The following is a 27,173-nucleotide window of genomic DNA, read 5'->3' as shown; positions in this document are numbered from 1 at the left end:
CTGACAAATGTTTCTGGAATTTTAATTATTTAATTATATTTTATAAAAACAGAAATTAGTTTTTATTAATTCTGAAAATCAATTAAAAATCAATTTTAAATTTTGTAAAATATTATTAATAATTCCTAAATTATTTTCTTAAATTATAAATTCGAATTTAGTGATTTAATTAAGTATATAATTATTTATTTATTAATAATTAGTAGAGAAAGATTAAAATTATTATCGAATATTACGATTAATGATTCGATAAATAAGGGAATAAAACGAATAACTCGTAATTATACGAGTAATTGAACGATAAGTTCGATTATTAATATTATTATTATTCAGACGATAGTTAATGGTTCGTAAAATATCGTAATAATTACTCGTAGCGGGTAATTAAATACAGATAATTGATTTAAATCATCTACGGGTAATAATAACCATAATGTTTCGATAGTTATACGAGAAATACGAATAACTCGTAGAAATACGAATAAGTGATTAGTGAATTGAATTCTGATTTGAATAATAGTTGATTTATTCATAATTATCGTATCAGTTAATGATATCGATTATTTACTTATAAATAATCGATCTAATCGAATAAATAACGATAAGTTGTAAATATTTGTAATAAATTGTGATTAATCCTAATAATTAGGGATTAATTATTTTAAATTATTAAATAATTATTTATTAATTATTTATGAGTTATTTATTTATTAAATATTTAAAAGTGATTAATTATTTCGATAATTGATCACATAATTTTTAATAAACCATAACTTATTCATTTTAACTTCAAAAATTATAGAAAAATTATTTTTGACTTTGATTTTCTTAAATAATTATTTTAGGGTATAAAAATTAGTAATAATTATTCATATTGAATAATAAATCGAATTATCAGTGTTAATTGATAATAATTCAACCGTTAGTCCGATTTGAATGAAACGAAAACCCTTTAACTCATAAAAATGAATTCTTTTCATTAAAAATAATATGAAGACCTAATTTCTTTTAGAAATTAGTTGACTTTATTAATTGCTTGACTATCAGTCGAAGTACGTGCCAAGAAGAGTTCGAAAAATTCCGGAAAAATGAGAAACGAGACAGATGATGATCAGTGGAGCGATCAGCGAGTCAATTTTGATTCTAAAAATTATTTTGACTATAAAAATGATTATGTGCTTATGTGTATTATGTGGTTAATCGAGTCTTACTTGCTTATATGTAATACACGAGTCGGTCATAAGCGTATGGGTAGGTAATAGGAACGAAATGAAGTCAATTCAAGATGCAATTGAAGTACAAAATGACTTTAACCCGTCTATTTTGCTAACAGAAGCTAAGCCAGCAAGGCAGGTTGAGTAGGTGATAGACGAAAGTGATTTAATTGCAGTAAGTCGCACAGAAGGCAAGTTTCTCCTCTATTCTCTTTTTTAGAATAGTGATATACTCTTTAGACTCTTATTATATTTGCATTCTTCTAATTGTCTTGTTCATATTTCATTTCAATTCTTGATTTATTCTTTTCATTTGAATTCATTATTCGTATTCCAATTATTACTCACAATTATTGATATATTCTGGTAATTAGAATATATCAAAGCATACCGATTATTCCGGTTGCTATTCCAGGGACTGGATAATACTACTTTTGGGATTAAGTCTACTTAATCCTAAGGACCGGAACATAACCGGATCCTTGAGACGGGCCGTAGTGCCTGGGTGCCCGACTGGATCTATATAGTGAGATATAGATCTGCACTGTATCCTGGCTGATCAGCAGGGTATAGCTGCAAACTTGAGTCCAGTTTAGTTCGCCTGTATTCGCCAGTAATGGCCTTCTTTCTATTCTTGAGAGGTTATATCTTTGCCGATATACCTGGGTTACAGATTCATTTATATTACTTTAACACTGTTTATATTTTGTGGACTTGTTGAGCAATTTTTGGCTCACCCCTTTTTGTTGTTATTCACCTTATTGTTTTCAGTTAAGAAGGAATATGAAACCCATCAGAACACGAGTGGTAAAGAAGCGGGTCAAGCCTCGGGATCCTCTTATACCCAAGGTGTTGATCCCAATCCAGGAAGAAAGCTTTGAGTTACCCGAGCAAGTGGAGTGTTGATAGATAGTGTGTATTTGAATAAAAGATGAACTTAGTTTAAAATGAATTAGACAAGGGTTTGTAATAAAGATAGTTTGTGAGATTTTAAATGTTGGTTTGTAGTAAAAGTAGTTAGTGGTTCTTGTTTTCATACTTCAACCTAGAAAAGGTCCTGGTTAGTGTTAAAGGGGTTTACTTTCATTTCTTTATTATTTATTAATAAGCTTGTGCAGATTCTGTGATTAGCTCGTAACCCCCAGACTTATACCCCGGGTTTGAAGGGCGTTACAGTTTGGCATCAGAGCTGTAGGTTTGTCCCTAAAAGCAAGAACATTAGGATTAAGATAAGATAGGGAGATCACATAGGATAAGGATAGTCAAATTAGGAAGAATATTGTTAGGATTTAGGTCAGGTTAGAATAGGGAAATATAAATCTTAGGATTGTCTAGTGACTTTTTCTTTTCTTTGGTATATTATCAGATGGCATCTTCTGGTTATTCTGCGTCTTCCGAGAGGACAGTCATCGAGCCAGCATCACCAGTTATACCTCCAGTATCTGAGTATATGTTTCCTCCTCTACCACCTCCACCACCATTGCCACAGGAGCCAGTACCTCTAGTACAGGGGATAATACAGGAACCTATAGAGATGTTTGATCCATTTGAGTTCTTTGAGCCGATGGTTCCACTACCGATAGAGCATCAGTTTATACCAGGGATTGAGCCGGAGTTACCGCCACCACCAGTGTTACCTCCTATACCAGTGCATGCCCTAGAGCCGGATGTGTTTCAGATGATTCCAGTCGAGGGGATGGGAGAGCATGATGTGGATTTACATTTAGGTTTACCACAGCAGGGTGCAGGTATTCCGAGGGTTCCTTCACAGGAGTCAGTAGGTCAGGTTTCTCAGCCGTACATGGTACCATACCATGAGTATAGAGTTATGAGGGATGATGTGGAGTATTGGCGGGCACAGTGTCGAGAGATCATGCATCTGTTTGATCAGAGGGACAGAGGACCGTTAGCGGCACTACAGCCAGATTACTATATGAGACAGCGATTGCAGTCGGTATTGATGAGCGCTACTTGGGAGCTTGATGATTTGACACATGATGGACCTCCTTCTTATGTAGAGTTTTATCAGATATTTCGCTTGGCGCAGACTTTGGTCCAGGTACTTAGAGAGGAGCTTAGGCGTATTCCGCCTGGGTTCTGAGACAGGGACAGTTGAGACAGTGACTTTAGGGTACAGATGTATATAGAGGCAGCATAGTATAACCTAGTGAGTAGTGTGTACGTGTGTACTAATAGTTTAACCTGTAGTAGGATGTTGATCTGTAGTGCTAGTATGACTTGTAACCGCGGTGATTACCAGCAGAGCGAGACTTTTTGTATCAAGCATTTACATCTGAGGCTGGTGTCATATTTATATAAACTGAACTTTTCAAAATTTCTTTTATTTAAATTCCAGTCTTTACAGTTTTACAGCATTTACTTTCACTTCATTGTTTTACCGTTTTCTTATAATTCATGTTGAAAAAAAAACATTTTAAAAACATTTTATTTAACTGCTTATATTTCCAATTTTTATATTCAGCAACTGTTTTCTTTATAAATCATGTTATTAATACAGGATAAATTATTTTCTTACATACTGTCAATTGGTTATTAAACTGTTAAATAAATATCACCTGTTTTATTATCAAAAGAAGATGACACCAAAAAGAAAGACTAGGGCTGAGACCTCTAACAGCAATTCTGAAGGTCAGACTAATGAAACCATGAACCAAATGTTCCATCTGATGCAACAACAGATGGTAATGATGCAGCAGCAGATGCAGCATCAACAACAGCAAATTCAACAACAAATGTTACAACAACCACCTCGTCCCGAGCCTCAATTACCACCAGTATTACCTGTTGTTACTTTTAAGCAGTTTCAGGCAGTTAAACCTCCAGAATTTGATGGGTCTACGGATCCTATTAAAGCTACCACCTGGTTAAAAGAAATAGAGAAAGTGTTTACACTAGTGAAGATAGGTGAGGATCAGAAGACTGATTTTGCTAGTTACTTGTTGAAGAGAGAAGCAAATTATTGGTGGGAATCTAAAAAGGCTTTAGAGGGTGAAGATGTTATTGCTTGGGATAGGTTTAAAGAATTATTTTTAGAAAAGCATTTTCCTCGCTACGTAAAGAATCAGATGCATATAAAGTTTTTGGAACTAAAGCAGGAAAGTATGTCTGTGACAGAGTATGAAGCCAAATTTAATGAGTTGGCTAGGTTTGTTCCGGAACAGGTGGACACTGAAGAGAAACAAGTTCAGAGGTTTCAAGAGGGATTACGACCATGGATTCGTGGCCAAGTTGCAGTTTTTGAATTGATAACGTATACCGCCGTAGTCCAGAAAGCTTTGATCATCGAAGGAGAAAGTGAAAGATCTCAACGAGACAGAGGACAGGGAAGTTTCCAAGACCGTTCCAACAGGAAGTTGGGATTTGAAGCCCGGGTAAATTTGAATTTCAAAAGGATAGGACAGGGTACACAAAGAGCAGGTAATCATTTCCAAGCCTCCAAACAACAGGGAATTGTTAAGGTTCCAGTGCCGTATTGCAAAACTTGTGGACGCAAGCATACTGGCGTATGTATTAAAGCAGATGTAATATGTTTCAAATGCAAGCAGAGAGGGCACTACTCTAACGAATGCCCAACAGGAAAAACAGCAGAAATTACTTGCTACCAATGTGGAAGGAAAGGCCATATTGCTAGAAATTGTAAAGGACCAACAATGGCAGCTAGTATTCCGAAAGTATTGGCTTTACCTCCGCCACCGCCTCCGAATCAACCTAAAGCAAGGAATTTTAACATGACAATAAAAGAGCCTGTGCAGAGTCCAAGTGTGATTGCAGGTACGCTTTTGGTGAACTCCGTAAATTCAAAAGTATTAATTGATTCTGGAGCTACCCGTTCATTAATTTCTGAAGAATTTCTTGATAAGTTACATTGCGAAATCAAATGGTTGGGCGAGACGTTAATTATAAAATTAGCGAATGACGACCAAGTTCCAGTGGATCGAGTGTGTCCTGCGTGTGAAATAGAGATAGCTGGACATCATTTTTCTGTAGACTTAATTCCTTTTAAGCTAGGAGAATTCGATATTATTTTGGGAATCGATTGGTTAGCATGTCATAATGCTCAGATAGATTGCGCAAATAAGAAAGTTAAATTGAGAACTGCGGAAAATGCAACGGTAATATTCAAAGGCAAAAAATAGCAGAATAAATTTCTTACAGTGATGCAGACTAAACGATTGCTTCGACAAGGATGTGATGTGTACATAGCTTACGTGTTAGATACTGAAAAAGGGAGTCCTAAAATAGAAGACATTCCAGTTGTATGTGAATTTCCGGACATCTTTTCAGACGAGCTTCCAGGGTTACCGCCAGATCGAGAAATCGAGTTCACGATTGATCTAGCACCAGGTACAGAACCGGTTTTGAAAGCTCCATATCGAATGGCCCCAGTTGAAATGAAGGAATTGGCAATGCAACTGCAAGATCTTCTAGACCGAGGTATCATACGACCTAGTGTATCCCCATGGGGTGCACCGGTATTATTTGTGAAGAAGAAGGACGACAACATGCGATTATGTATTGACTATCGGGAGTTGAATAAGCTCACTATTAAGAACAAGTATCCTTTACCGAGAATCGATGATTTGTTCGACCAGCTAAAAGGAGTTGCATGGTTTTCGAAGATAGATTTGCGATCGGGCTATCATCAGTTAAAGATTAAAGTTGAAGATATTCCCAAGACTGCGTTTTGTACGAGATACGGACATTACGAGTTTTTTGTGATGGCATTCGGTTTGACAAATGCGCCAGCAGCATTCATGGATTTGATGAACAGGGTATTCAAGAAATATTTAGACAAATTTGTGATTGTATTTATTGATGACATCTTGATTTACTCAAAGACGGAAGAAGAGCATGCAGAATACTTGAGGATAGCTTTGGAAATTCTGAAGAAAGAGCAACTGTACGTGAAATTCTCCAAATGTGAATTCTGGTTAAAAGAAGTACAATTTTTAGGGCATATCATCAGTAGAGAAGGCATCCAAGTCGATCCATCAAAGATTGAAGCTGTGTTAAATTGGGAACGACCAAAGACACCAACAGAAGTTCGAAGTTTCTTGGGATTGGCAGGATATTATAGAAGATTTGTTAAAGATTTTGTGAAAATAGCAACGCCATTGACCAAGTTAACTCGAAAAAGTGAAAAGTTCGTATGAAATGATAAATGTGAAGAAAGTTTCCAAGAGTTGAAGAATCGGTTAGTAACCGCACCGGTACTTGTATTGCCAGACGAGCAAGGGAATTTCATTATTTACAGCGACGCTTCGTATCACGGATTAGGATGTGTATTGATGCAGCACGGTAACGTCATCGCATATGCTTCGAGACAACTTAAACGTCATGAACAGAAATATCCTACGCATGACCTGGAATTGGCAGCAATTGTATTTGCATTGAAGCTTTGGAGACATTATCTCTACGGTGAAAAATGTGAAATCTACACGGATCATAAAAGTCTGAAGTATATCTTTACGCAAAAAGAACTGAACATGCGACAACGTCGATGACTGTAATTGATTAAAGATTACGATGTCACTATCAGTTATCATCCAGGGAAAGCAAATGTTGTAGCGGATGCGTTGAGCAGAAAAGAAAGACTGAATCGGTTAACTTCATGCGAAGAATTGGCCAAGGAATTTGACAAATTGGAAATTGAGATTCGTATTCCCAATGAATCTGCAGGAACTATATACGCTATGACTTTCCAACCGGAGTTACTAGAGAAGATTCGCCATTGTCAAAATGAAGTGATGAGTCAAGATAACAACTTAACGGGAGAAGAAATCACAACTCAGAAAGATAATGAAAGAATTTTACGCTTTGCATCGAGAATCTGGATCCCTAATGTGGCAGAATTAAAAGAAGAAATAATACAAGATGCACACAATTCAAAGTATTCCATTCATCCAGGAAGTACAAAAATGTATCGCGATCTGAAGGAAAACTTTTGATGGCCGAACATGAAAAAGGAAATAGCAGAATGGGTGAGTAAATGCTACACATGCCAGCGAGTTAAAGCGGAACATCAACGTCCGAGCGGATTATTACAACCGTTAGACATTCCAAAATGGAAATGGGAACATCTAGCAATGGATTTTGTGGTAGGACTACCGAGGACAAAGGCAAATCATGATGCAATATGGGTAATCATTGACAGACTCACAAAGTCGGCACATTTTCTACCGATTAACGAAAGATTTTCGCTTGACAAGCTAGTGCATTTGTATCTCAAGGAAATTGTGATGCGGCATGGAGTTCCAATATCTATCGTGTCTGATCGAGATCCTCGTTTCAACTCAAGATTTTGGAGACAATTTCAAGAATATCTTGGAACTAAATTGAACATGAGTACCGCTTATCATCCGTAAACCGATGGGCAAAGTGAAAGAACTATCCAAACGATTGAAGACATGCTACGAGTTTGTGCGATCGATTTCGAAGGCAGTTGGGATGAGCATTTACCTTTGGTGGAATTTTCATATAATAACAGCTATCACGCAAGCATCGGAATGCCACCATACGAAGCACTATATGGGAGAAAATGCAAATCACCAGTACATTAGGATGAAGTTGGAGAACGCAAAATTTTGGGTCCAGAATTAATCCAACAGACTAAAGAAAAGATTGAACTTATTCGGAAACGACTCGATGCAGCACAAAACATGCAACGCAAACATGCAGACCAAGCAAGAAAAAGATATGGACTATCAGGAAGGAGAACATGTATTACTTAAAATATCGCCATGGAAAGGATTGACCAGATTTAGCAATAAGGGTAAATTGAAGGCACGATACGTCGGACCATTTGAAATTTTGAAGAGAGTAGGAAAGCTTGCATACGAATTAGCTTTACCGCCTCATATGCAACATATTCATAATGTGTTTCACGTATCGATGCTTAAACAATATAATCCTGATTCTAGACATGTAATAGAGTATGAACCGATAGATATCCAACCTGATTTATCTTTTGTAGAGCAGCCGGTAAGAATTTTAGATCGGTGAGAGAAAGTGTTGAGAAATATGTCTGTATATTTAGTGTGAGTATTGTGGAGAAATCCTATGGTTGAAGAATCAACCTGGGAACTTGAAAGTGAGATGTTAGAAAAATATCCTCATTTATTTTCATAAAAGATTCTGAGGACAGAATCCTATTAAGGGGGGAGAATGTAACGACCGGGAAATTTACGTTGTATTAGATCATATTTATAATAAAATATGTGTATTAATATGTCATTTATGTATGATTATCTGTTAAACCCTAATTGTTATGTGTTACGTATATTCTGTATCATTTCTGTATTTTTAAGGTATTATTCAGATATTTTATTTCACATTCATAGGTTTCATTTCAAACGTTTTATGACCTAGACAATGATTTTAAAGCCAGTATTTCAAATAAAATAATGGGCCTTATTTTTCATCAAATGGCTTTTATCATCGTATTATTCTGAACATCTAGATATTTTATAAATTTTCTCGTTTTGCGAAAAATGACTTTTCCGGGCCCCATTGGGTGTTAAAAACCCCACCAAAATCATATATTTATTTTTATAAAATTTTAGGACTTTCATTTATATTATTTCTTTGCATTTTTGCAATATTCAAAATTTTTCGGAAATTTTGGCATATATATTGCATATATAAAATATTTATAAATTAAATTTTAATACCCAAAAATTATAAAAATTAGGGCCAAATATTTTTATTAAATGTATAATTAGCCCCTTAATTTTATTTAGGAGTGTTATTTTTCACACTATAAATAGCCTAATTATTAATTAATTATAATTAATAAATCATTAAAAATCAGAATTTTCTCTGAAATTCGGGTCGGGAAGAACTTGAATCGGGTCGAGAATCAAACCGTGATTTCCAGCTGATTTCTTCATCAAATCGCGTGATTCCAGTAACCAAATCAAAGGTTTTGACCTGTTCTTTCCATTTCTAGCATCAATTTCAAGTTTTAATTCGTAGTTTTTGATTTTTAATTTTTAGGATTTATGTTCGAATTAGGGCTTTTTGATTTCAGGGTTATATTGATGTCTTGATGATTGATATAGCTTGGTTATGTGATTTACAGTTGATTCATGGTGTTTAATTGATGAAACGATACCTTGATAGCAAAGTTCGATTATTAGGGTTTATACCGAATTTTCAAATTATAGCTCGATGATTTCTGTGAATCTTTGGTTCTTGAAAGGTTAGGGCTTTGATTGTATATGTTCTTAGCTTTAATTTGCACTATATAACGTTAAGTTTCGTTTACAGAATCAAAAGATGAGTTTTTGGCCGGAGTTGAAGTCAGTGTTTGATCGATTTTGGTCGGAGAAGTTGTTAAAGGGATGATTCCGGGATGTTTTACTTATGATTAGATTGCTGTGTTGATTTGCAATGAAAAGCACCCAAGAACCGTATCAAACAGTGTTGATTTGAGGCTGTAATTGATTCACCGGAATTCGGTGAAGTCGCCGGATTCTGGAAAAATCCGGTCATGTTCTTCATGACCCGGATGGTGACCCGGTTGACCCGTGTGGTTGACCCGGTTTTGATCTGTTTTGTCAGATGATTGGTTTCTGACATATATTTCTGGAATTTTAATTATTTAATTATATTTTATAAAAACAGAAATTAGTTTTTATATTTTCTGAAAATCAATTAAAAATCAATTTTAAATTCTGTAAAATATTATTAATAATTCCTAAATTATTTTCTTAAATTATAAATTCGAATTTAGTGATTTAATTAAGTATATAATTATTTATTTATTAATAATTAGTAGAGAAAGATTAAAATTATTATCGAATATTACGATTAATGATTCGATAAATAAGGGAATAAAACGAATAACTCGTAATTATACGAGTAATTGAACGATAAGTTCGATTATTAATATTATTATTATTCAGACGATAGTTAATGGTTCGTAAAATATCGTAATAATTACTCGTAGCGGGTAATTAAATACAGATAATTGATTTAAATCGTCTACGAGTAATAATAACCATAATGTTTCGATAGTTATACGAGAAATGCGAATAACTCGTAGAAATACGAATAAGTGATTAGTGAATTGAATTCTGATTTGAATAATAGTTGATTTATTCGTAATTATCGTATCAGTTAATGATATCGATTATTTACTTATAAATAATCCATCTAATCGAATAAATAACGATAAGTTGTAAATATTTGTAATAAATTGTGATTAATCCTAATCATTAGGGATTAATTATTTTAAATTATTAAATAATTATTTATTAATTATTTATGAGTTATTTATTTATTAAATATTTAAAAGTGATTAATTATTTCGATAATTGATCACATAATTTTTAATAAACCATAACTTATTCATTTTAACTCCAAAAATTATAGAAAAATTATTTTTAATTTGATTTTCTTAAATGATTTTTTTAGGGTATAAAAATTAGTAATAATTATTTATATTGAATAATAAATTAAATTATCAGTGTTTAATTGATAGTAATTCAACCGTTAGTCCGATTTGAATGAAACGAAAACCCTTTAACTCAGAAAAATGAATTCTTTTCATTAAAAATAATATGAAGACCTAATTTCTTTTAGAAATTAGTTGACTTTATTAATTACTTGACTATCAGTCGAAGTACGTGCCAAGAAGAGTTCGAAAAATTCCGGAAAAATGAGAAACGAGATAGATGATGATTAGTGGAGCGATCAGCGAGTCGATTTTGATTCTAAAAATTATTTTGACTATAAAAATGATTATGTGCTTATGTGCTTATATGTATTATGTGGTTAATCGAGTCTTACTTGCTTATATGTAATACACGAGTCGGTCATAAGCGTATGGGTAGGTAATAGGAACGAAATAAAGTCAATTCAAGATGCAATTGAAGTACAAAATGACTTAACCAGTCTATTTTGCTAACAGAAGCTAAGCAAGCAAGGCAAGTCGAGTAGGTGATAGACGAAAGTGATTTAATTGCAGTAAGTCACGCAGAAGGCAAGTTTCTCCTCTATTCTATTTTTCAGAATAGTGATATACTCTTCAGACTCTTATTATATTTGTATTCTTCTAATTGTCTTGTTCATATTTCATTTCAATTCTTGATTTATTATTTTCATTTGAATTCATTATTCGTATTCCAATTGTTACTCACAATTATTGATATATTCTGGTAATTAGAATATATCAAAGCATACCGATTGTTCCGGTTGCTATTCCAGGGACTGGATAATACTACTTTTGGGATTAAGTTTACTTAATCCTAAGGGCGGAACATAACCGGATCCTTGAGACGGGCCGTAGTGCCTGGGTGCCCGACGGGATCTATATAGTGAGATATAGATCTGCACTGTATCCTGGCTGATCAGCAGGGTATAACTGCGAACTTGAGTCCAGTTTAGTTCGCTTGTATTCGCCAGTAATGGCCTTCTTTCTATTCTCGAGAGGTTATATCTTTGCCGATATACCTGGGTTACTGATTTATTTATATTACTTTAACACTGTTTATATTTTATGGACTTGTTGAGCAATTTTTGGCTCACCCCTTTTTGTTGTTATTCACCTTATGATTTTCAGTTAAGAAGGAATATAAAACCCATCAGAACACGAGTGGTAAAGAAGCGGGTCAAGCCTCGGGATCCTCTTATACCCAAGGTGTTGATCCCAATCCAGGAAGAAAGCTTTGAGTTACCCGAGCAAGTGGAGTGTTGATAGATAGTGTGTATTTGAATAAAAGATGAACTTAGTTTAAAATGAATTAGACAAGGGTTTGTAATAAAGAGAGTTTGTGAGATTTTAAATGTTGGTTTGTAATAAAAGTAGTTAGTGGTTCTTGTTTTCATACTTCAACCTAGAAAAGGTCCTGGTTAGTGTTAAAGGGGTTTACTTTCATTTCTTTATTATTTATTAATAAGCTTGTGCAGATTCTGTGATTAGCTCGTAACCCCCAGACTTATACCCGAGTTTGGAGGGCGTTACACTTTCGAAAGAAATTATGATTTATAATTATTTTTAATGGATTCGGTTCATTTTTGTGAGTCTCAGGGTCTTCGTTTCACTCAAATCGGACTAACGGTTTAATTACTACGCAATAAACAAGATTTAATTAGTTATAAATCAATTATAATTAATTAATCATAATTAATTAAACCTTACTTACATTTTTAAATAATTATTTAAGAATTATTGTATTTTAAAATAATTAATCCCTAATTATTAGAATTAATTACAATTAATTATAATTAATCACAAATTATTATCAGTTATACGACTAAGTCGATTATTTACGAATAACTATTCGATATGAATAACTATTACGACACTCTATTCGAATAAATAACTAACGCTCGAATAATAAACCAACTTATCGATCAACTATTCATATAAATATGAGTTGTATTATTCCCTCGATTATTGAATTATTATTCATTTTATTCGATATATTTTTAACCTTATTTATTAATCAATTACTTACTTATTAAATAATAAATAAGTAACTAAATAATTAAATAATTACTTAAATAATTAAATAAACAATCAATTTCAAATTTCTAAATTAATAAAATAATTAAAAAATTAATTAAAAAATAATTCAGATTTTAAATCTGATTTTTAGAATTATTAAAACTAATTTTCTGATTTTATAAAATAAAAGTAAATACTTAAAAATCAGAAATAGTTTTCAGGAAATTGGTTTTGGGTTTGATGGATTAAAACCGGGTCGAAACCGGGTCGACTCCGGATCTTCAAGAATGAACCGGGTCGCCGGCCGGTTCTAAAACCCGGCGAGGAACCCAGGTTCCGGCGACAAAATCCGGCGTCTACACAGCCTCAATCACTGTCGAAGCTTACTAAAATCAACTCTTACGGATCCTACAAAACTAAATATGCAACTCTAAACCACAGACGATCGCTGTTGTAGCCGGAAAACTGAAGAACGCGGCGGTGGCGCTGCTTTCCAGCCACCTCAAAACGGAGTCGAAAAATCACGCAAAAATCACTAATAAAACGAGCATAAGACGATCTATACTTCTACCGCATCAAATCATAGCAACAATCAACCAATTGAAATCCCCCAAATTCGAATTAAATTCTAAAAATTAAAATTAAAAATCGATACCTCTGATGATAATTTCGATGTGATAATCTGATAGAACAGGTTTCAGGCTTCATATCGGTTACTCACACTTCAATTTCTAACACTCCTATCACGATCAAATTGGCTTCGATCCGCAAGAACACTAAAGAACCCTAATTCCCTTTTTCTGAATTTTCTGATTTTTTTATGATAATTAACTAATTAATTAACAATAAATCAACTATTTATATTTATGAAAATAATACCCCTAAATAAAATGAAGGGGCTAATTACACATCTAATAAAAAATATTTAGCCCTAATTTTTATAAATTTTGGGTATTAATAATGAATTTTTAAATATCCAATAAATACAAAATAAATGCTAAAAATTCCCAAAAGTTGTGAAAAATGCAAAAATGCAAAGAAAAATGATGTTTGATAATTTCATGATCCTATAAAAATAAAAGTGTGATTTTTGTGGGGTTTTTGACACCGAAGGGGCCCGGAAAAGTCGTTTTTCGCGAAAAAGGTAAATTTATAAAATACCTAGGGGTTCAGAATATCGATATGGCATGGGCCATACCTGACCAAATAAGACCATTGATTTTATTTGAAACACGGGCTTTTTAAAACACTGTTAGGGTTGTACAAGTTTTAATATAAGACATATAACTTAATATAAAACATTCGATAAATACTCGAAGCACATTCCAATCAAAACAGATAACACGTAACACATATCAGCTAGGGTTTTATGACCCAACACCCTTAATCACATAATAATACATATATAATCACTTTTTTTAGAATATAATACAACGTAATTTCTCGGTCGTTACAAAAGGACTATGAAAAGAAGTACCCGACACATGATTTAGAACTCGCTGCTATGGTATTTGCACTTAAAATTTGGCGACATTACTTGTACGGGGAAAAATGTGAAATTTTCATGTACCATAAGAGTTTAAAATATCTATTTATGCAACGGGAATTGAATATGCGCCAAAGGAGGTGGTTGGAACTTCTGAAAGACTACGATTGCATAATTAATTACCATCCCGGAAAAGCTAATATGGTGGATGATGCGAGGTCAGTATGGTCTGATCACCCTTATTATTATTGAAGGATGGACATTCCAATCGAGGATTCTAATTTTATGGAAAAGGAAAGTAAAGGTTTTAAGTGTGCTTTATGCATTAATTCTATATCATGTTCTAACTTGAAGTTTGAAAACAAATAAGTTTAAGATTTCTAAAGTTTTGATAAACCCTACTCGTAAAATTGTTGCTTGTTTTAGTTACTGAGTTGTTCAGAACTATAACCTTGATCCTTTGAAACTCTATTATGGAGACCCTTTCTATTAATATTAAGTTACTTCCACATATTCATTTGATAACTACAACTGTTTTTATTACTTACTTGTTGAGCCTTCTAGCTCATTTTGTTTGCACTAATCTAACCTTGGCAGTTGAGCAAGAAGATGGATAGACTTAGACACACCGCTCTTAAGAGTGTCCATAGCGGTCATTTCCACACAGTTAGATTCTAGGTGCCAGATCAGGTAGAAGATGGTGTGAGGAAGCGATTGTAGTCTTTTGGAGAGATATAATAGTTGGTAATCAGATACATTTGGTTATTTGGCAATTCCAAGTCGGAATTGTGTTTTGAATAATTTGATAAAGAATTGTATAATTTTTATTATCCTGGTTAGTAGTTTTAATCTTGTCCTATACTTTATCATGTGTTGATCCTTGTAGCTTTTGGGGTTTATTTTATTAATTTCATTATATTTTAGTTAATATAAAGGTGTCGTGGGTTCTCATTCCTGACCCCGAGTTTGAGGGCATTACAAGTTGGTATCAGAGCCACAGGATTTAGTCCCTGGGATAAGTTCACACAAAAGGGTTCTACGTTAAAATGATAGTATACGAGGAGTGTTCGACTCACATTGAGTTGAGTTAAGACTATTAGTATTAGTCTGAGGAGTTGAGTAGATTAGGAAGTTGAGTTGGTCGTAGATTTGAAATAACCCCAATGCTGTTTCTTGGTTGTATGTTTTATATTTGATCTCAGGACCCGATAGCGGTACAGATGGTAGTGATGTTAATTTGACCCCTCCAACTAGCCTTCTTGGCTCTCCCGTTGATACGCCTCTACCCCATCTGAGGAGCTATAATATATTAGTTCTGATTCCGAGGAGGATCCGTCTGAGGACACTGCTACCACTATGCATGTTTCTCATATGGTGCCAACACCTGAGCTCACACCTATTAGGGCAGATTCTCCAGCTCTAATGCATACGTCCCCAGTTCATGTTAGAGTCTCTATTGTGAATGTGCATGCCCATGTTAGTGATGACTTGACCTGGGATCTTGATTTTGTGTTTGGTCTTATACCTGAGTTGAGAACCCTGGTGGATCGGATGGCTCGTGAGTCTTGATTGCAAATGATGGTGCCAGAACCAAAGTGGCGTATTCGTATAGAGATGGTTGAACAGGTTTCCCGTAGGCGTCTGGATGAGGGTCCTTCTTATAGAGATGCTGATGTTGAGGCCCATAGAGTTTATAAGCTTTGGAGATGGATGCTTTCATTGTTGAGAGAGATTCTTGACCGCCATATTTAGATGCAGATGGGACATCTAGTAGAGCCTGTAGTCCAAAAAGGCTTGGGATACTTGATTAGATGTCGTGTTCCCGTTATGTGTGTGTTATGATTGGTATCTAGTTGGTAGCAGGTATAGTAGTGTTAGTAGCTGGGTAGAAGTTGGTGGTAGATAAGGGGATATATTCCAGCTTTTCCCTTTTTTGCCCTATTCTAGTTATTGTACTTTACTTTAAGAAGTTGTTGTACCTTTAAATATTAGAATTATCTATCTACGTACCCTTGTGTATTCATTCTTGTAATATCCGGGATATAGCGTGTAATTATTTATATCAATAAATAATTATTATGTGATTTTTGGTGAATTATCTGATGATTGGTGTTGATATTTGGATGTTTATATGTGATAAAGTATAAGTATGTTAATTTTATTATGACCAGAATAAAATATAGATAATTACGGTATTTTTCTGGTAATTTTTGGACTGTTATATGATTTTATATTGATTTATGAATTTATTTTCTGAATAATTACGAAATTATTTTATAAAGCCGGGAATCGTCCAACTTCAACCATTTTTACGTTTTTACAACCCGAAACTCTTTTGAAACCTCCTTTTTAACCTAGTCTGGTAATTCCAGACATTTTTCGTGTTTTAACTTATTCGATCCGGATTACGGTTTGACCCACGCGCTACCCGCCGCAAAATTTTCGATACGATAATCATTTCGATAAAGCAAAAAAACCTGTATTCTCGAAAGACGGGATATTATTATATTATTATCGTATTAAGTGTTTTATAAGAAGCCCGGTTTGGATAATTATCCACTACAGGTATCAAATCAGATTGTTTTTGCAGTTACTTAACGGTTAAGTAACTACTTTATCGATCCAATACGATCCAACACGAACCAATATTTTATAAATATAAATAGTCCTTTTATTATTTCATTTTATTCGTATAATCATAATCAGTCAGTAAAATCCAGTTAAATACAGAGAAAACCCTAATTAAACGTTACGTTTTTGAAAATCAAATGCACAAACGAAGGCGTTATCGAACTCCGATTCAAGCGTGCCATATATCAAATCGAAGCTCTCGAAAAGCTCTTTCTGAATCAATCAACTATTTTAGTGCAGAAATCAAGGTATTTTTCTTATTTAATTGTTTTATTTCGAATTATTTAAATATTAAATTATGAAAATTTGTTCTTAATGTTGTTGATATGATTTGATGCTGGAACCATGTAGATAATTTTATCCTGGTCATTTTGGTATATTATATGTCAAATTTGGAGTCCAATAACATGTAGAAAATGATGTTTGATTCTCGGATTCATAAATTAGGGTTTATGTTCTTGAATATTTTTAATTCGATTTGGGGATTTTTGATTGGGGAACTCTGGGATGAAACTGAGCATACCAGAGTGTGTGTCTTGTTGATAGGAATCTATTCATGTAATCGAATCGAATAACCGACCTTGATTTCACTCGTCGGATTCTGGAAACGAAGCTCGCCACCGGCGACCTTCGCTTGCGAATCACGGCCAGAAATCAGGCTGTTTGTTGATTAGGACTACAGATACGAACTCCTGGGAAGCCACCCTTTGAATCTACACTTCCTGGAGTGGTGTTGTGCAGGTGGAAGCCGGCCGGTCGCCGGTCGGTGGAGGCGCGGTGGCCAGAACCGGTGACAGGGGAAAAATAATCAAAATGAAATGTGAATATCCAATTCTAATCATTGCTTATCCAGAAACTTGATTCTTCAGAATCATTTCAATTGATCATTGTTTAACCTCGGTTATTGTTATTATGACTTACTGAGCTAGTTAGCTCACTATTGTAAACCTTTATATGTTTTCAACAGTTGAAAAGGAAATTGTTGGTAACGAGGATTCCCTGTCCAGTGTGCGAGCTAGAATTCCAGGTTAAGTTGGATCGAGCTAGCAGGAGCTTTATATTGTGGATGAGTTATGCAAGATTGTAAGAATGATATCATTATCAGTTGTAAGTTGGACTAGTTGGGATTTGGTACGATGTAATAAAAGTTAAGGTTATGGCTTGTTTTCATACTTTAACCTATTACGATCCATGGTTGTGTAAAGAAGGGTCAATGCATATAATATTTATATATATAAGTTTATATATTGGGTGTGTGTTGTGAACCCCAAACTTCTGACCTGGGTTTGGAGGGTGTCACAGGTTTGGTATCCGAGCTACAAGCTATAAGACACTGAAACAAGCCTAGACTGTCGGGAATGGATAGAGGGTTAGGATTAGGATTAAGAATAAGAAAGATAGGACGTCGAGAGGTTGAGTGCGACTGTACAATAGGTTTTGGTATGATTCGTGATGAGATTCGAGATTCTTATCCAATGACGCGATTTTCAGATAGCGGTGATGACAGATTCTTTTATCTCGGGATCGTTTGATCATTCAGAGCATTCAGCCGAAGGACCTTCATTTGATTCACGCCATGCTCTTCCACAGGTGTTATCCATATTACCTCATATTGCGATAGTTACACCTTTTCAAGCTATTATTCCATCCCCTGATGTGAGGCCACCTATTCGAGGATCCCCACATGCTTATTCTGGTTTTATCGGATATTCAGCTGTGAGCGCATCTTTTCTGTCTACTCTACGCCTTGTTCTATACCATCAGTTTAAAAACCCATTTTATGAAGAAACAACACCTATGAGGATGAATTTGAGAGCTACAACATATGGTGAGTACACGAGGCATTAAGAAAGGTGAGAAAGAACCTAGAGAAAGGATTCAGGTATTCTGAAAAATAACTGCTATCAGGATATATAGAGCCACTAGTAAGTATGCCACCCATGACTAACTTGTGGAGTGGGCTAGATGGATTATAAAGGAGTTTGAGAAGATTGAAGATCGAGAGTTTTCTTAGAATTAGATGATGGTGTTATGACTAAACGTGATACGTATAGTAATAATGTGATGTGATATTAGCCAATCTTGTTTTATAAAATAGATCTGATAGACCTATTATATTTAGTACTCATAAGAGATAATGATGGGAGTGTTACCAGTCTGGAAGACTAGAAGTAAAGTTACGAATAAGATAATATACAACGGTAACTGGAATTTTGTCGACCAATGAAGGTAAAATGGACCTAATAAAGGGTAAAATATATATGGAAATGAATGTCTTATCTGAGTATTTCTCTAATTTGATGCTTAGTAGTGGTTGAGAAGGACGACAACCAACTCATATAGTAATGACGTCCAGGTGTATGATTTTTAAAATTTTAAACAGTTTTCAAAAGAGATTTTCTTAACAAATTTTTTCTAAAAATCCTTTAAACAAAACAAGTTTTAAAAACTTGGTTGTCAAACTACTACTTGAGTTTCTTGTTTGTTGTAAGATTCAGATTATCCAGAAGAATACCTGTTCTAGGAATTAGTACGGTTCATTTAGAAGCCAAAGTAGACCCACTATTATAGAGAAGATTTAATTCTTCCTAACAGAAGAGTGCAAATATTGTTTGATAAGTTTAACGATAGAACCAATGTACGGAGAAACAATTCATCCAATTTTTGAGACTATCAGATTTCAAAGAATACGTCGATTTACAAGAAGCCGAATATGATCAGAGAAGATTAAGAAAATTTCTAAACTTTTCTAAAGGAAGAATGTGATTAGAAAATGAATCGATATGTCAAATGATCAGTAGCGTAAGCAAAATCTGAAGTTACAATTGTAAATCTCGTAAGAGTGCAAATAGGGTCGAATTATAAAAATATTGAACATGGAAGCGCGATGCTAAAGATACAAGACCTAATAAATGGGAAATTATTCTAATGATCGATTTAAGAAAGCATTTCAGAGAACTTTCTAAAGTTTATATATGACTTGGAATGGGATCTATTGATCGGACAAGCGTAGAAGCTGTAAACAGATGAAATGTGGATGGTGACCAATGATATCATTCTTTCTTATAATCCTATATATTCTTATAAATCTCGAGTAAAGTATGAACTTCTTTCATGATTAGCTCTATAAGGTGATAAGAAAATTGTTGAATCCCTTTCAAATCATTCCTCCTTCAAAATATTGCTTTCTGTTTGAGACAAGTAGTGTTATGGTATGACGCTTTGTCGAAATGACAAAGAGTCTGGTGGGACGCCACCTAATCATGTGTTGTATGCGATATAGTATAAAAGACTGGCCATCTTGAGTACAAATATGGTTATCTCACTCATATCCAAATCATCATTGATTCTTTCCTCTTCAATTATGATTTCTTGATTCATGGATCCTTCCGATTGTTTTCTTGTACTGTTATCCCTTACAAAAGGTTTCCAATCAGAATCATATACACAAATTCCCTTCTTGTGTAAGGTCTATTCCTTGAATGTTTTAAAAGGAAGTGAAATGAACCCGTGTAGCGGATGGAGTTATGTGATGAGTATGGATAATTGCAAGCCAATGAATAGTGGACATATACGTGCAAAGAAGAATCATTATGCCAATAACGGGGTTGCCACGGTGACATCAAATCAGAAGCGGAAATATGTATACATGATACGTTTGAAGTCTAAGAAATTGGTGTGAATTAAAGTATTTAGCGAACCGTATGAGGTAAATTAACTAGAGAAATAAGAAAGTAACGCTGCGTATATCGGATAAGGCAAATGATTGATTGGACATCAGAAGTAAATGAAGCAATTTTTAATAATAACCAGATAATCGATTAATGCATTATGAAGATGAAGCATACCTCAATCATGTGGAAGATATTTGTCATGAAGATTTAAGATCGAAGAAGTTCTAGTTACGAATAAACTTCAAGGGTGTTCTTCAAAGAATGGTTGGGCTTTCCCACTCAAGTAAGTGAGTTATGGTAAAATTGACGCTCATAACTGAGCCATTGAAGAAAGTTTAGTATGGAAAGACATAAGTGGAGATGAAGATATGGTGGTTTAACTACAACAATTATTAAGAAGTAATGCTTTAAAACCAATTGAATTCTTTCACAAGATTATGATAGTGTTGGTTGAGACCAGGTGCTCGTTATCAGAAGTTGAACAAGTTTAATAATAAGAACAAGTGTATGTTTTCAAAGATGGATAAATTGTTAATTAAAGAGCTTGAATTGAAACACGAACTAGAAGAATTATAGAATAATTTATAATTGTACTCAGTAGTGATATTTTGTTATAATCAGAAGATATGAGAAAAGGCATAGTATAATAAGAATTGTTCGCTATAATCCTAAGTTGAACTAAAATATGGGTTGTACTGGTTATTATTATATACGGTGGTGACATAATGAGTTTAGAAGGTGGCAGTGGATTGGTATACTTGTGGGTTGATTGTTGGCTGTTTGATTGATTGTTGGTGTCGGCTTGAGTCCAGCTGGTAGTCAATAATATAAAGGAGATGCTGCCCAATTTTTTAGAAAATACCCTACTTTTAAAGATATAAAGTATACTTTCGTGTGTTATTGATATTCATGTTGATACTCCAAATAATTATGATATCGGTTCTTGAAAGAGGTTGTCACAGCCAATCTGACTATATATGATTCGTCTTTGATTTCATTTAGCTAGTCATCACTTGGTGCAATTGATCAATTAAGTGAGTTAATTGGTTAATTTTACCAATTGATGGTCAGTTAGATGGAAATCGATTCCAATAAGATTAACTCAAATTTTGATGTGACTTTCAAATCTGAAATCAAAGCAATGAGGAATTTGGAGAAGGTAAGGACATCAGTAGAATTCAGAAATTGCTGCAAGTGTGTGAAGCTTTACTTGAATGAATATGCCCTTTTTAATGGACAAGAGCAATAAAAAGTTATTTAAATTGACAAGTGAGAGAAATGTTTTCAAGAACTAAAGATTTAAGATAGAGCAAAGAGAAGGAAGGAAGGAAAGGAAGGAAGAAGGGAGGTGGAGTAAAGCCGAGATTAATAACTACACCAATATGGATTTTATTAGAGAATAGCTAAATGAAATCAAAGACGAATCATATATAGTCAGATTGGCTGTGACAACCTCTTTCAATTAAGAAATTGATCAATTAAGTGAGTTAATTGATTAATTTTACCAATTGATGGTCAGTTAGATGGAAATCGATTCCAATAAGATTAACTCAAATTTTGATGTGACTTTCAAATCTGAAATCAAAGCAATGAGGAATTTGGAGAAGGTAAGGACATCAGTAGAATTCAGAAATTGCTGCAAGTGTGTGAAGCTTTACTTGAATGAATATGCCCTTTTTAATGGACAAGAGCAATAAAAAGTTATTTAAATTGACAAGTGAGAGAAATGTTTTCAAGAACTAAAGATTTAAGATAGAGCAAAGAGAAGGAAGGAAGGAAAGGAAGGAAGAAGGGAGGTGGAGTAAAGCCGAGATTAATAACTACACCAATATGGATTTTATTAGAGAATCAAAGAGATTTTATCATCTGCAATAAAGTTTTATTAAAAGACGTCTTGTTCCTAAATTTTTTTGATAATCATACAATAAGTGATTTATCCAGTATTTCTCTTTGGGATAAAATGTGAGATACAATTTTAATTCAGTTTCTGTGTGATGTTGATACTTAGGTTGTTGTTAAATATCAAAAGTGGTATTAATATAGATGATTGATGTTTACTTCAGGATGAGATGTTGTGAGCATCAAAGTTCGTATTGATATTTAATTTGATATGACATCAAAATGAGTATTAATATCAAAAGTTCAGTTTTGAATGAGCTATGAGAATGAAGAATGGAATTAGGAAAGAAGGTGGAATCAAAAGGATGATAAATAAACTTTATAAAATTCCATGATATAGGTAGGATATGGGTGATATGAGGGACATAAGTAAAGTAAAAAATTTAAAAAACATTTGTAAATTGAGATAGAGAATGCATACCAGGAGTACTATTAAGTACCGAAGGCTAAAAGAAAATATCTAATGACCAGATATGAAGAGAAACTTGAGGGAAACATGTAAATAAATGTTATACCTCCCCAAGAGTTAAGGCGGGACATCAAAGACTAGATGGATACATTTCGACAAGAGACATCGTAGTGAAGTCACCTGAGAACCAAAGGTGAGGAAAGCGTTAACTGCATCATTATCGAGAGGTTATCAAAACCTAATCATTCTCTTTTATTAATAAACAGTTTATCCAATAAGTGGGTTAGTTGCTGCTTGAAGAAATGGTGGTATGTCATCAGATCCAGAAATTGATTGTAAATGATCAATATTGTTTGATTTGAGATGTGACAGGAGTATTCAGAATACGATAAATTATATCGAACCAGAATAGTATATACCACTCCTAGATGAACGGGCATTAAGTAAGGCGGAACTAAAAGATGGGAATTTGGCTACGGTAACTCAAGGGATTCAAGCTAATCCAAGAATATGATACGAGACATAGATGTCACAGAAGACTTTCTGATAGTATGACCCAAAGAAAGAATAAACGTTATAAGTGACTAGACGTCAAGGAAGATCATTGCAGTTAGTTTCGTATGAGAACTCCCTGGAACCAAAACAAATGATAATATGGGTTAGAATATGCTGGTAATCCTTCAGGTTAGTGTATCTTCATTCAACAAATATACTCGATTGTAATTCAAGGAAAATAAGATATGGTGATAAGTTTATGCGTCAATCATATCCAGTTGAGATTTTCTCGTTAATTCTTATTTCTAGAATAATTTCGAGGACGTTAGAAATCGAATACGCCATGGTTTCAGTATATCATTCGCATATGGACAAGAAGATTAAAGGAACGATTAAAGAACCCCAAATCCGATTGGAAGAAATTAAAAACTAAGTTAATTGAACAAAGAAATATGTGGGAATGAGGTTCAACAACCAGTAAACTATTGGAAACGGTCATGAGCACGAATTAATAGAATTAGAAAGAAAAGAGAATTAATATGCATTATGCTGGTCCTTTTGGAACTGTAAAATAGGCAAGATAAGTGTAAGTGAGTTGGCTTTACCGCCACATGTATAGCAGATTCATAGGGTGTTTATACGTGTATATTCAGGAAATGTAATTTAGCTCCATTATATATAAAAGGGAGGCTTGAATTTAATATTATGAGCAACTAATAGAATATGTTGTGAGCGAGAGGCTGTTAAGTAATGAATGATGCTGCAAGTGAAAGTCTATGAAAAGTTGTAAGGTTAATGGATCAACCTGAGAAAATGGAAGTGAGATACTTGAATGTATCATTATCTGATCCTTAGAGTGATTCTGAGGACAAAATCCTTTTAAGGGGGGAAGGATGTAATATCCGGGATATAGCGTGTAAGTATTTTTATCAATAAATAATTATTATGTGATTATTATGTGATTTTGATGAATTATTTGATGATTGGTGTTGATATGTGGATGTTTATATGTGATAAAGTATAAGTACGTTAATTTTATTATGACCAGAATAAAATATAGATAATTATGGTATCTTTCTAGTAATTTTTGGACTGTTATATGATTTTATATTGATTTATGAATTTATTAATTATTTTATGAATAATTACGAAATTATTTTATAAAGCCGGGAATCGTCCAACTTCAACCATTTTTACGTTTTTACAACCCGAAACTCTTTCGAAAACTCCTTCCTAACCTAATCTGGTATTCAGACATTTTCCCTGTTTTAACTTTTTCGATCCGGATTATGGTTTGACCCGTGCGCGGCCCGGTGCAAAATTTTCGATAAGATAATCATTTCGATAAAGCAACAAAACCCGTATTCTCGAAAGACGGGATATAATTATATTATTATCGTATAAAGTGTTTTTAGAAGAAGCCCGGTTTGGATAATTATCCACTACAAGTATTAAATCGAATCGTTTTTGTAGTTACTTAGAGGCTAAGTAACTAACTTATCGATCCAATACGATCCAACATGAACCAATATTCCATAAATATAAATAGCCCTTTTATTATTTCATTTTATTCGTATAATCATAATCAGTCAGTAAAATCCATTGAAATACAGAGAAAACCCTAATTAAATGTTAAGTTCTTGAAAATCAAACGCACAAACGAAGGCGTTATCGAACTCCGATTCAAGCGTGCCATATATCAAATTGAAGCTCTCGAAAAGCTCTTTCTGAATCAATCAACTATTTTAGTGCAGAAATCAAGGTATTTTTCTTATTTAATTATTTTATTTTGAATTATTTAAATATTAAATTATGAAAATTTGTTCTTGATGTTGATATAATGTGATGCTAGAACCATGTAGATAATTTTATCCAGGTCATTTTGGTATATTATATGTCAAATTTGGAGTTCAATAACATGTAGAAAATGATGTTTGATTTTCGGATTCATAAATTAAGGTTTATGTTCTTGAATATTTTTAATTCGATTTGGGGATTTTTGATTGGGGAACTCTGGGATGAAACTTAGCATACCAGACTGTGTATCTTCTTGAAAGGAATCCATTCGTGTAATCAGATCGAATAACCGACCTCGATTTCACTCGCCGGATTCTGGAAACGAAGCTCACCGCCGACGACCTTTGCTTGCGAATCACGGCCAGAAATCGGGCTGTTTGTTGATTAGGACTGTAGAAACGAACTCTTGGGAAGCCACCCTTTAAATCTGCACTTCCTGGAGTGGTGTTGTGCAGGTGGAAGCCGACCGGTCGCCTGTCGGTGACGGCGCGGTGGCCGGAACCGGTGACGGGGGAAAATTTCGATTTAACCCCTGTAGTTTGCAAGGTTTCCAAATCTTGTATTGTTGTTTTAAAATTTTACAAAAACAGGACAGCTATTTTAAAAATTTTCAAAATGTATATTTCTGTTTATTTAATTTCCAGAATTTAGATTTTTATTATTTTAAAATTCCAAAAATTCCTTATTTTTTTCTGAAAAATATTTTTAATTTAAAAATAAATCTTAATTAATTAATTAATTTTTGTTATAATTAATTATTTAATTAGTAAATTAATTTAAATATTAATTGATTAATTATTTAATTAGCTATTAATTAATTTTTATTGATTATTTAATTAAATTTAATTATTTATTTTAATTTAAAAATCATGAAAAAAATAGTTTTGAACTTTAAAATATTATTTAAAATTATTTTCAAAGCTCGATAATTATTTTAAAATTATTTTAAAGTCAGATTCGGGTGTTCAAACCCTATTATTTAATTATAAAATGATTCGGAGTCCCATTTTAATTCCGAAAAATGTTCAAAAGTTCGTATTAAATATTTAAAAAATCATTTTGACCCCGAATCTTCTTTGAAAAATTATTTTGATCGAATATCTTGCGTGCTATGTGTTACGTGCTATCTGGTTGGTGTGTTATATGACTATGTGGTTATTGTTTAGCAGTTTTTGCTGTAACTTTCAATCCGTAAATCGAATTTGGGTAAAACGTAGGGTAAATAAAAGCTTATGACGTCTATGTGACGATTAGAATGATATGAGATTGAGTAGTGTTAGATATTTGTGATGCCTAGCAGAGTAAGCGAGGCATAGGAAAAGAAAGTCAGTGATCCGTATATAGAATTGAACTTGTAGAAAGAGAAGGCAAGTGATTGATGAATAAAAGCAAGTCATAGAAGAAGAAGGAGAGTGATTGATGAGTAAAACTATTAGATGAGTACAAGTAAAGTTGGAAATCATCTGTGATAAGGCAAGTACTTCTGAACCTTTCTTCGAGATATTTTGCAAATATTTCTGAACTTTCACATATCATGTTGCTAGTATTAAAAAATAAATCTTGTTTTATATTGCAAGCGCTTTAAACTGTTCAACCTTGAACCGTGATCATATCATTGAACTTGAGTTGTAAGCCTTAATTATTGTAAACCACCAACAGTTGGTTTCCCAGATATTAAACCATATAAATACGATACTACTCCGCAAATATATACCCACCACAAACAAAATACTGAAACTGAATTACTTGAGCATACAGAAACTGATATACCCTATACTACCCTATATCTTCAAAGATCTATACCCTGCTTTATCATTGAACTGTTGTTTATCAGATACTTGATTCTTCATCATACTTGAAGCTGTTCTTCAACTTTACACCTTGATATACCCTGGTGATACCTATGAAATGGTTTATGCTTTGAGATAAATGCTTTATCAATGGTAATTATGATTCTGTTTTTATTGAATTATAATGGTTATCATATTGAATCATTTTAGAATTGGATGGTTTTATAAATATGGACCAGATTCGTGGTCAGACCAGATTCATGGTCATAATAGGCCAATGCGTGCCTTGGATCCAGTGTAGAGAG

Source organism: Apium graveolens, chromosome 9 (assembly GCF_009905375.1).
Source record: "Apium graveolens cultivar Ventura chromosome 9, ASM990537v1, whole genome shotgun sequence".
NCBI lineage: Eukaryota > Viridiplantae > Streptophyta > Magnoliopsida > Apiales > Apiaceae > Apium > Apium graveolens.
Note: the sequence above shows the minus strand (reverse complement) of the source record.